An 11,253-nucleotide genomic window follows, 5' to 3' on the forward strand; every position below is an offset into this window, starting at 1 on the left:
GTTCGAAAAAGTTCCTCGCTCCTGTGTGAAGCCCATGGCCTTAATTTTCCGATCCCAGGTATTCTTTCTCGTCCACTCTGCTAAGGTATCGTTCCAAACTGACTCAAATTTCAGCCGTGGTCTACGTTACCGGTACATCATCGAAGCTATGATTTTTAAGGAAGGTTTTTACGTACTGGTGCCAGTGCGGTGCTAGTTCCAGGTACTGAAATGAAAATGCAAAACTTCCCTGGCTGCTGTGTTACCCCATCTTGATGCATGATGGGTACTGAGTGAACGATATAGCTGCTGTAGGGAAGCCCTATCGTCAGCAAAACGAAACAGCTAATTACAACTTTGAATTTCTATGCGTACGTTAATATTAATCCCAACTTTCTATGGTCATTCTTGCATAAGATACAGTTTTGAGAAATCAGACCAATCTTTTTGAAAGACATTGTATTATATACTAGACGACCGAGAAGCCCGTTATCATTTGAAACTGCAGTAATACGCGGAATAATGCAGATATAGAGGTAAAAATTGGTACAGGTACTTTAAAAGGCTTGGGGTATCATTGAAACCAAAAACGAGTGCACAAACTGGTCAACAGATGGCACTGAACAGTAAAACATCAGTGAACGCCGCATCCTATCCGTACAAAATCCAGCGTCATCATGAAAATGTTAACCGACAGTTTTGTGTCGCGGAGAGCGTTTGCCGTGTGGGCACTTCAAGAAAGAGGGGAAGATGATGATTGGTCATCCAACGTGTTGTGGATCGACGAAGCCCATTTCACGCTACGAGGGTCTGTCAACATCCACAACTGCAGAGTTTGGACTACCGAAAATCCTAGAACTGTCGTGGAAACCACATTGCACGACAACGAGTACAAATAAGGGCAGCTTGTTGTGTTTTATCGCCAAGTAGGGGAGATCGTGCCACAGACATGATACGTGAATTGGAGTGGCTATCATTAAAACAAAGGTGTTTTTCGATGCGACGGGATCTTCTCATGAAATTTTAACCACCAGTTTTCTCCTCCGATTGCGAAAACATTCTGTTGGAACCCATCTACATAGGGAGAAATGATCATCACGATAAAATAAGAGAAATCAGGGCTCACACATAAAAATTTAAGTGCTCATTTTTCCCGCCCGCCCTTCGAGAGTGGAACGGTAGAGAGACAACTTGAAGGTGGTTTAATGAACACTCTGCCAGGAACTTTATAGTGAATAGCAGAATAATGACGTAGATTTAGATGCAGAAGTCACGGTCGGGTGTGAACTTATCACATCAGTAGAGATCGGACACTTTTCCTTCCAGCGAATGTGGTGTGCAACTTTTCAAACTGTCAGTGTGATATGTGTGAGGTACGCCTATATGTTACAGAATCGAATAGTCCCTAGCATGGCTGATGAACACCTGCTGCAAGGTGCGACTTCTATGCAGGTTGGCACTCCACCACATATTTCTAAACATATGAAATAGCTCTTGTGCACATCCTTTGTTGGGGGTCGCGTGCTTGGCTCCCCAGGTCCCACACTTCAGTCCAGGTGGTTACTGGCTGTGGGGTTACCTGAAGTCGCAAGTGTACAGCGATCGTGACCTCATTGCGGATGCGTAAAGACATCCGACGGCAATTTCTTACCGTATCTACTGACACGCTGTACAGTGTTGTTCACAACATTGTCCCTTGACTGCTCGTATTGTTGATGAATGATGGGGGACATGTTCTACATTTTTCTACGAAGAATATCGTGAATGAGATTTTCACTCTGCAGTGGAGTGTGCTCTGTTATGAAACTTCCTGTCAGATTAAAACTGTGTGCCGGACCGAGAATCGAACTCGGGCTCTTTGCCTTTCGCAGGCAAGTGCTCTACCAACTCAGCTACCCAAGCACGACTCACTACCCGTCTTCACAGCTTCAGTTCTGCCAGTACCTCGTCTCCTACCTTCCAAACTTCCCAGAAGCTCTTCAGCGAACCTTGCAGAACTAGGTTCGGAGAAGAGCTTTTGTGAAGTTTGGAAGGTAGGAGACGAGGTACTGGCAGAACTAAAGTTGAAGAACCCCGTCTTTGCTAAAAATCACTTATTACGCTAATTATTATTTTGTATCATATGAAGTGCCATTAGTTGGTCATTTCGTGCACTTTTTTGATTTCCATAATACGACATGATATTTCAAGCATGCGGGCCAGTTTGTTACCTCTCTACCTATATTATTCGGTTATGTATTGAAGTTTTAAATGTTAATGGACTTTTGGGTCAGACTGTATAATTAAGTTTAGTGTTACGTAAGTATTACCATGGATACTTAGATGATTGTCTTTTAAAACATGTAATTAAACTCCATCCGTTTTTGAAGTGTATGTAAAGTTAGGAGAATTTTACGAGGGACTTATGCAACCAATGTAAAGTTATACGGACGCTAACGTCCCATTTCTGACACGAAATGTAAAAGCGTACGTGCCCGGAAGGAGGGATATAATTGTTACATCCCACTGCTGACACCAGTTTGCAAAAGAGTTCGTGGTTTGGGGATGGGGAGAGAAACTTCTGACACCGATGTTGATGTATAAAATGACAGGGATGGGGGAAGGAGGATGTTAAATATGCCTCGTGGCGGCAGTGTGCAGGAGGTCGAGCGGTCAGGATTTGAGAGTGGGCATCCAAGGCTCGCGTTAAATGACAAAACAGGGAATTAAGTACAATAAAGAGGGTGTATTTCGATATACGAAGTACAAAAGGCGCGCCTTGGGTCGGAAGTTAGCAGGTTTACGCCAGTCTACGAGGTCGAACAATTAATAGAAATCGGCAAAGGAAGGGGAAGCGGTTCATGTTAACTTTCTTTGGTGGCCGATCGTAAAAGCAGAGCCAGAGGCTCTGCCTCCCAAAAAGACGTCTGTTCTGCTCGAGGTCTGGATTACAGGAGAGCGAAGCAAGTGTGTTCCGCAGCGCAGAACACTCCAGCGTCCACGCGCGTGACCTGTATCCCACGCAAGCTATGGGCTAAAACCAATGGCGTAAATTCGCTAGCAGTTTCAGCAGAGGTGTCAGGGCGTCTCCTGTTAGCATCTTTAACTGGACAGAGCTGCCTGGGGTTTGAAAGGCAAGCCACTTGTGTCACGTAGACAAGGCGTGAATTACTGTGGGAGAAAACTTGTAAAGATTCCACTGAGCCTTTTAAATAAATTTTTTAAACCAATCCCCTAAAATTTTTTAAAACTAATTCCCTAAAATATTCCTTGACTGGCTGCCATCCTGTGCATGTAGTAGATTTCATTTCCCATCAAAAATAAGCTTCATATCAATAAATAATCAGGACTCACCTGTAATTAGCTGGCGTTTCCATACTTCCTTTGCTTGGTGTGTTCAGTTCTGCAGCTTTTCCTGTGTCTTTCTGTATCCTTCCATCGGTTACTGTCGTTCGAATATTCAGAACTATACCATTATCATTTAAATTTCGGGCATAAGGAAGAACAGAGACATGAATGGGTTAGTTCGCCGAGTTAATGATCATCTCTCTTCTACGGGAACACGCGCTACTTACCGCCCTCGTGAGACTGTAAAAGCTGGAGAGTATAAAGTAACGAGCATTATGTCAATTGTGTGGTAAACAATAAGGCTACATTTCGTGCGGGCTGAATGGCGCTAATTGCTTTTAACCCAATTGAAATCGTGTGGAAGAAAGGGGAAAATTGGCCCTGGATCTCTGTGTGTGCTCACCGCCGGAGTGTTTCATCACGCTTTCTATTGACATGCAGCATACATGTAATTACGTCCGTCCGCTGTCCATTGTCCGGCGCGACAATGGACGCCCGGCAGACAGCACCTGCGTGTGATACGGCCGCGACACGCCCGCCATATTGTCGATATCGCTCGCACCCATTGCGAGGCACTACCGCGCGCTTCAGTGGAATGAGCGCGATTACTCGCGATCAGCTACGGTTACTGGATTATTAGGGGTGCTTCAGTTTGGCATTGTGATGCTGCCACCAGCCACCAGTTAGACGTACGACTACGAAAGCGACGGACGCAGAGATATTGTTTCTGAGATGAAGTCAGAAATGGACCTACAGATAACACTCTTTGTGTGATGTCCTGCCGACTCGTCTCTTGTATGGTGCCTAAAGGATGCTGCTTTCTCGGATAACCAAACAACAATTCAGGCAAATCTCATTAATGCTTTTTATTACAATAAAGTAGATTGACATTACATAACTTTGAGTCGCAGGAAAATGGCAACGTGCAAATAATCAATGTCCTTCGCTATATACAATGTCCATGCAATTTAATCAACACGTTCATGTGGATCACTAATCGTGGCCCTTCTAGTGTCTCTCTTCTAGTGCGTGGTCTCTAGTAAGGGTCTGCTACTGCCTCTGCTAGTGCACCGAGACTGTTTTTTTTCTTTATTGTTATTTTATACCTTTACAAAAGGTAGGCCGTCAGAAAAAAACATACAATAAACATGAAGACATAAAAACAGATGTACAAGTAGGATAAAAACAGGAGACAGACAAATGAAAAAGGAAGGAAGTCATTCACGTAAGGCACTGATCGCACAGGGAAGGTCAGCCCAGTGCACAAACGTAGACAGACGGTTGAACACGTGAACGTAGGAGCACTGACGAAGAAACACTGTTTCACTAAGATGAAGAGAAACACCAACACAATGATGGCGAAGTTCGGCGCACTATAAACACACTGTTGCAAGAAAAAAAGGGGGGGGGCTGCCACAAGAAGATATGGGAGGGTAGACGGTGGAGGAGGGGAAAGAATGCCAGGTGGAGAGAAGATGGGAGGGAGAGGGTATATGGGGGGGAGGTGTGGAAGCCCGGGGAGGGGGGAGGAGAGGGAGAGAGGTGAGAGGAAGTGAGGAGGGAGATAAGGAAGAGAGGGTGCCTTGGAGAAAAAATCAAGACTGGCAGGAGAGCGCTTATATTCTCTACGTTGGCAAAAATACTTGTTCAAAACCGGTGGTAGGCAGAAAACATCTTCCGAGATTGTCCTAAATGCTTTCTCCGAAAATTATTTCGAGCAGTTAGTCCACGAACCCACGCGAATTGTAAATGGTTACGAAAACACACTTGACCTCTTATCCACAAACAATCCAGAGCTAATAGAGAGCATCATGACTGATACAGGGATTAGTGATCACAATGTCGTTGTAGCTAGGCTGAATACCGTTTCTTCCAAATCCACCAGAAACAAACGCAAAATAATTTTATTTAAAAAAGCGGATAAAGTGTCACTAGAAGCCTTCCTAAGAGACAATCTCCATTCCTTCCGAACTGACTATGCAAATGTAGACCAGAGATGTGGCTCAAATTCAAAGATATAGTAGCAACAGCAATTGAAAGATTCATACCTCATAAATTGGTAAGAGATGGAACGGATCCCCCGTGGTACACAAAACAGGTACGATCTCTGTTGCAGAGGCAACGGAAAAAGCATGCGAAGTTCAGAAGAACGCGAAATACCGAAGATTGGCTAAAATTTACAGACGCGCGAAATTTGGCACGGACTTCAATGCGAGATGCCTTTAATAGGTTCCACAACGAAACATTGTCTCGAAATTTGGTAGAAAATCCGAAGAAATTCTGGTCGTATGTAAAGTACACAAGCGGCAAGACGCAGTCAATACCTTCGCTGCGCAGTGCCGATGGTACTGTTACCGACGATTGTGCCGCTAAAGCGGAGTTATTGAACGCAGTTTTCCGAAATTCCTTCACCAGGGAAGATGAATGGAATATTCCAGAATTTGAAACACGAACAGCTGCTAGCATGAGTTTCTTAGAAGTAGATACCTTAGGGGTTCCCGTATCGATTGATACGGGCAAGTCTTCAGGTCCAGATTGTATACCGATTAGGTTCCTTTCAGATTACGCTGATACAATAGCTCCCTACTTAGCACTCATATACAACCGCTCGCTCACCGATAGATCTGTACCTACAGATTGGAAAATTGCGCAGGTCGCACTAGTGTTTAAGAAGGGCAGTAGGAGTAATCCATCTAACTACAGATCTATATCATTGACGTCGGTTTGCAGTAGGGTTTTGCAGCATATACTGTATTCAAACATTATGAATCACCTCGAAGGGAACGATCTATTGATACGTAATCAGAATGGTTTCAGAAAACATCGCTCTTGTGCAACACAGCTAGCTCTTTATTCGCACGAAGTAATGGCCGCTATCGACAGGGGATCTCAAGTTGATTCCGTATTTCTAGATTTCCGGAAAGCTTTTGACACCGTTCCTCACAAGCGACTTCTAATCAAGCTGCGGGCCTATGGGGTATCATCTCAGTTGTGCGACTGGATTCGTGATTTCCTGCCAGGAAGGTCGCAGTTCGTAGTAATAGACGGCAAATCATCGAGTAAAACTGAAGTGATATCAGGTGTTCCCCAGGGAAGCGTCCTGGGACCTCTGCTGTTCCTGATCTGTATAAATGACCTGGGTGACAATCTGAGCAGTCCTCTTAGGTTGTTCTCAGATGATGCTGTAATTTACCGTCTAGTAAGGTCATCGGAAGACCAGTATCAGTTGCAAAGCGATTTAGAAAAGATTGCTGTATGGTGTGGCAGGTGGCAGTTGACGCTAAATAACGAAAAGTGTGAGGTGATCCACATGAGTTCCAAAAGAAATCTGATGGAATTCGATTACTCGATAAATAGTACACTTCTCAAGGCTGTCAAATCAACTAAGTACCTGGGTGTTAAAATTACGAACAACTTCAGTTGCAAAGTGTAGTGACTTGGCAAGACAGCCAAGCCACTCGGAGGTAGCCGAAAGGCACGCGTTTAAGCTCACGCAGACTGGCGTGAGGTCTGGAACAGGACAATGTCTTGAGAATTGCAAATAAAGTACGTAGATGATGTAATACTTTACTTTAATCCATAATTGGTGTACATCGCTCTTGACGGTACATTAATAACAATCGCAATATAAACTGGTAATGGCGCCTTGCTAGGTCGTAGCAAATGACGTAGCTGAAGGCTATGCTAACTATCGTCTCGGCAAATGAGAGCGTATTTGTCAGTGAACCTTTCCTAGTAAAGTCGGCTGTACAACTGGGGCGAGTGCTAGGACGTCTATCTAGACCTGCCGTGTGGTGGCGCTCGGTCTGCAATCACTGACAGTGGCGACACGCGGGTTCGACGTATACTACCGGACCGCGGCCGATTTAAAGGCTACCACCTAGCAAGTGTGGTGTCTGGTGGTGACACCACAGAAAGACCACATAGATAATATTGCGGGGAAGGCGATCCAAAGGTTGCGTTTCATTGGCAGGACACTTAGAAGATGCAACAAATCCACTAAAGAGACAGGTTACACTACACTCGTTCGTCCTCTGTTAGAATATTGCTGCGCGGTGTGGGATCCTTACCAGGTGAGATTGACGGAGGACATCGAAAGGGTGCAAAAAAGGGCAGCTCGTTTTGTATTATCAGGTAGTAGGGGAGAGAGTGTGGCAGATATGATACGCGAATTGGGATGGAAGTCATTACAGCAAAGACGTTTTTCGTCGCGGCGAGATCTATTTACGAAATTTCAGTCACCAACTTTCTCTTCCGAATGCGAAAATATTTTGTTGAGCCCAACCTACATAGGTATGAATGATCATCAAAATAAAATAAGAGAAATCAGAGCTCGAACAGAAAGGTTTAGGTGTTCGTTTTTCCCGCGCGCTGTTCGGGAGTGGAATGGTAGAGAGATAGTATGATTGTGGTTCGATGAACCCTCTGCCAAGCACTTAAATGTGAATTGCGGAGTAGTCATGTAGATGTAGATGTAGATATAGATGAACAGAGGCCACTCCTGCCTTGGTGCTGTCCTAGTTAGCGTACTACTGGCTGACGGTGTCTCACGGTCTTCTCTTCCCTTGCCTCTTTCATCTACGTGCCGGCGCTTGTCTGTACGCCGGAACATTTTGCACTGCATTTTTCTCAGTATGTGTGCACCAGAAAGAAAATATGAACGAGATTTGCATTGTCATTTACACTGACAATGTAGCCGGAACGGTATTTCGTAATTTTATCCACAATTATGGTCGTTTTGAAGAGCTGCAGCCGCGTAAAAGCTGATTCTAAACATGGATGCTTTTGTATGAGTTCCTAATTATATTTTAAGGTTTGAAAATTCTGATGCCAAAATAGCTTCCACCACAACTATCAATCGATAGCATAAATTAGCAGCAGATTGTGCAATACGGCAGATAAGTTATTGTTTTCAGGTTACAAATAGTTTAACACAGGTTGAGAAGAAAAGAATTTTACACTTCAAAAAGTTCGCAGAAACGTGACGGTACAAAATATTGTCCTTCGAACCAATTCTTTTCGGATATAGGGGCAATTCTTTTTTTGCAGGCTACCGCCGCGAGAGAAGGCTAGTGTAGGAAATGACAACTATGTTGTAGCGTCCTCGACAAACAGAGAGGTGGCATCTGCTGTTCAGCTAGTACTTCGCACGCATCACCATCACTCAGTAGAGTCTCCATTAACGCCTGGTGCTAACAGTTTGAAGAGATGACCCACGTTTACAAAGGGAGAATTCCTGGTCGTATTAGTGTGTCGGAGCAAAACGTTGATCGCGTTCGATCAACAGTCCAGCGAATCCTTGAGACAGCAAGTCATGATGAGGCGTAGCGAATTTACATCGCACGTACAGCAATTAACACGAGCGTGCAGCTTCCTGTAGACATGAATCATGGTCGTCAAACGACAGGCGTGCGCTGTGATCATAGCAGCAGTTTCAAGTACACTGGTGTCCAAAATTAAAGCAACAAACTCCATTTTCTCTGTTTTGTGTCTAATTCTCTATATAATCGTACAGACTGTCAACAGATATCCGTAAGATAGTGTTCTGCACGGAATGTCGCACTCCTGTCAAAGGACAACCTCGCAGACGACGACGTCAGGATGTCTTTCAGACGGGGTAGTGTTTGCCGGGTGGTCAGTCATCCACAGTTGCTGTGTATAGAGCCACAGACGGTGCAGTATGGCACAGAGAAGCCTACCAGACTCCCTGCGGTGGAGGACCATAGGAAGAATGGAAGCAGCACAGTCGCAAACTGATGTGACCTTACCGCTTAATGTCAATCGTTCTGTTATTTTTCGGACAGTTTATAGAGGCGGAAACTGTACTCCGAAGACCAGGGCACGGCCGGCCATTTGTGAAATCAGAAAGAGAGGACCGTTATTTGGTTGTAAAGGTATGACGGCTGCACGGCAACTGTCGTCTGACCCTGGAGCATCCACAGAAAGTATTGCCTTGAGGTCAACGGTGTAGAGAACGCTTCGGCAGAGTCCCCTTTATTGGCAGAGACCTGCTGTATTTGTAGCTCTGACGCATCATCACGGAAGGGAACGTCTAGGGCGGAGTCGTCAGCATGCTACGTGAACCGTGGGCCAATATTCTTTTCGCAGATGAGTCACGATTTGGTATGGAGAGTGATTCTCGATGGATCCGCGTCTGGAGGGAACGTGGAACTCGATTTCTGGACCCAGTCACTGTGGAAAGACACCGATATCACCGAGGATCGCTAATGGGGATATTTTGTGATTTCTCAAAGACTTTTGATTGTGTGAACCGTGAAATTCTTCTAGATAAGCTTAAGTATTGTGGTGTGAGTGGGACAGTGCACAAATGGTTTAATTCATAGTTAACTGGAAGAATGCAGAAGGTTAAAATTAACAGTACAGATAGTCTACAAAAACCAGCAGAGTCCTCTCTAACTGGGGAGGTATCAAGAATGGTGTCCCACAGGGTTCAGTATATTAATGACTTGCCACTCTTTATTCATAAAGATGCAAAGTTAGTTCTTTTTGCTGATGATACAAGTATATTAATCACACCCAAGAAGCAAGAATCAGCTGAGGAAATTGCAAATAATGTCTTTCAGAAAATTATAAAGTGGATCTCTGCAAATGGACTCTCACAAAATTTTGAGAAAACACATTTTATACAATTCTGTACAGTAAATGGCATAACATCATTGATAAATATAGACTATGAATGGAAGTCTGTTGCTAAGGTAGAATACTCAAAGTTTTTGGGTATGAGCATTGATGAGAAATTGAAATGGAAGAAACACATCGATGATCTGCTGAAACGGTTAGGTTCAGCTACTTATGCTATCAGGGTTATTGCAAATTTTGGTGATAAGCATACCAATAAATTAGCCTACTATGCCTATTTTCATTCACTGCTTTCATATGGCATCATATTTTGGGGCAATTCGTCACTGCACAAAAGCATGTAATCAGAATAGCTGGAGCCCACCCAAGATCACGTCGCAGACATTTATTGAAGTTACTAGGGATATTCACAGTACCTTCTCAATACATATATTCACTTATGAAATTTGTCATTAGTAACCCATCCTAGTTCAAAAATAACAGCGAAGTGCATAGCTACAACACTAGAAGAAAGGATGATATTCACTATTCTGGATTAAATCTCATTTTGGCACAGAAAGGGGTGAATTATGCTGACACAAAAATATTCGGTCACTTGTCAAACAGTATTAAAAGCCTGACAGATATCCAACCAACATTTAAAAGCAAATTAAAAGAATTTCTGAAGACAACTCCAACTGAAAAGATGAATTCTTAGATGTGAAGTAGTAACTCTAAAAAAAGTAATTAATTAATTAGTTATTTTGTGTAAAGAAAAATTACGTTAAAGTTACACGTTCCACACCATTACGAAATGCCGTATTCATGATGTATGGGACAAGTATGTATGTATGTATGTATGGTGTGGGCGGGGATTATGGAAACTACAAGAACACCTCTTCACGAAATTGTACAGGTGAATCGGCAAGGTTTAACTGCTGTCAGGTATTGTGACAAGACCTTGGAACTTTATGTGCGATCGTTGCGAGGTGCTGTGGGCCCAAATTTCATATTGATAGGTGATAGTGCCAGCACCAGTGACTGATGTTTTCTTGGAAGCGGTAGATACTGCACGCGTGGCGTGGCCTGCGAACTCTCCCGACGTAAATCCCGTGGAGTACGTTTGGGATCCACGGGGAGACGGGCTGCATCACGTCAGCTTTACCAACCACTCTCCAAGACCTGCGAGCAGCTCTGCAGGAGGAACTGGCGTTATTGCCTCAACATGACATCATTCACTGCGTGTCTCGCCGTTGTCATGCTTGTATCGCTGCCAGAGGTGGTCACACCCCATACTGAGCACATTAACCAGTTTTCAGAATGTGTGTGCAAATCCATTAATTTGGGAAAAACGAAGAACCCTTTTGT

This window comes from Schistocerca nitens, chromosome 5 (assembly GCF_023898315.1).
Source record: "Schistocerca nitens isolate TAMUIC-IGC-003100 chromosome 5, iqSchNite1.1, whole genome shotgun sequence".
Taxonomy (NCBI): Eukaryota; Metazoa; Arthropoda; class Insecta; order Orthoptera; family Acrididae; genus Schistocerca; species Schistocerca nitens.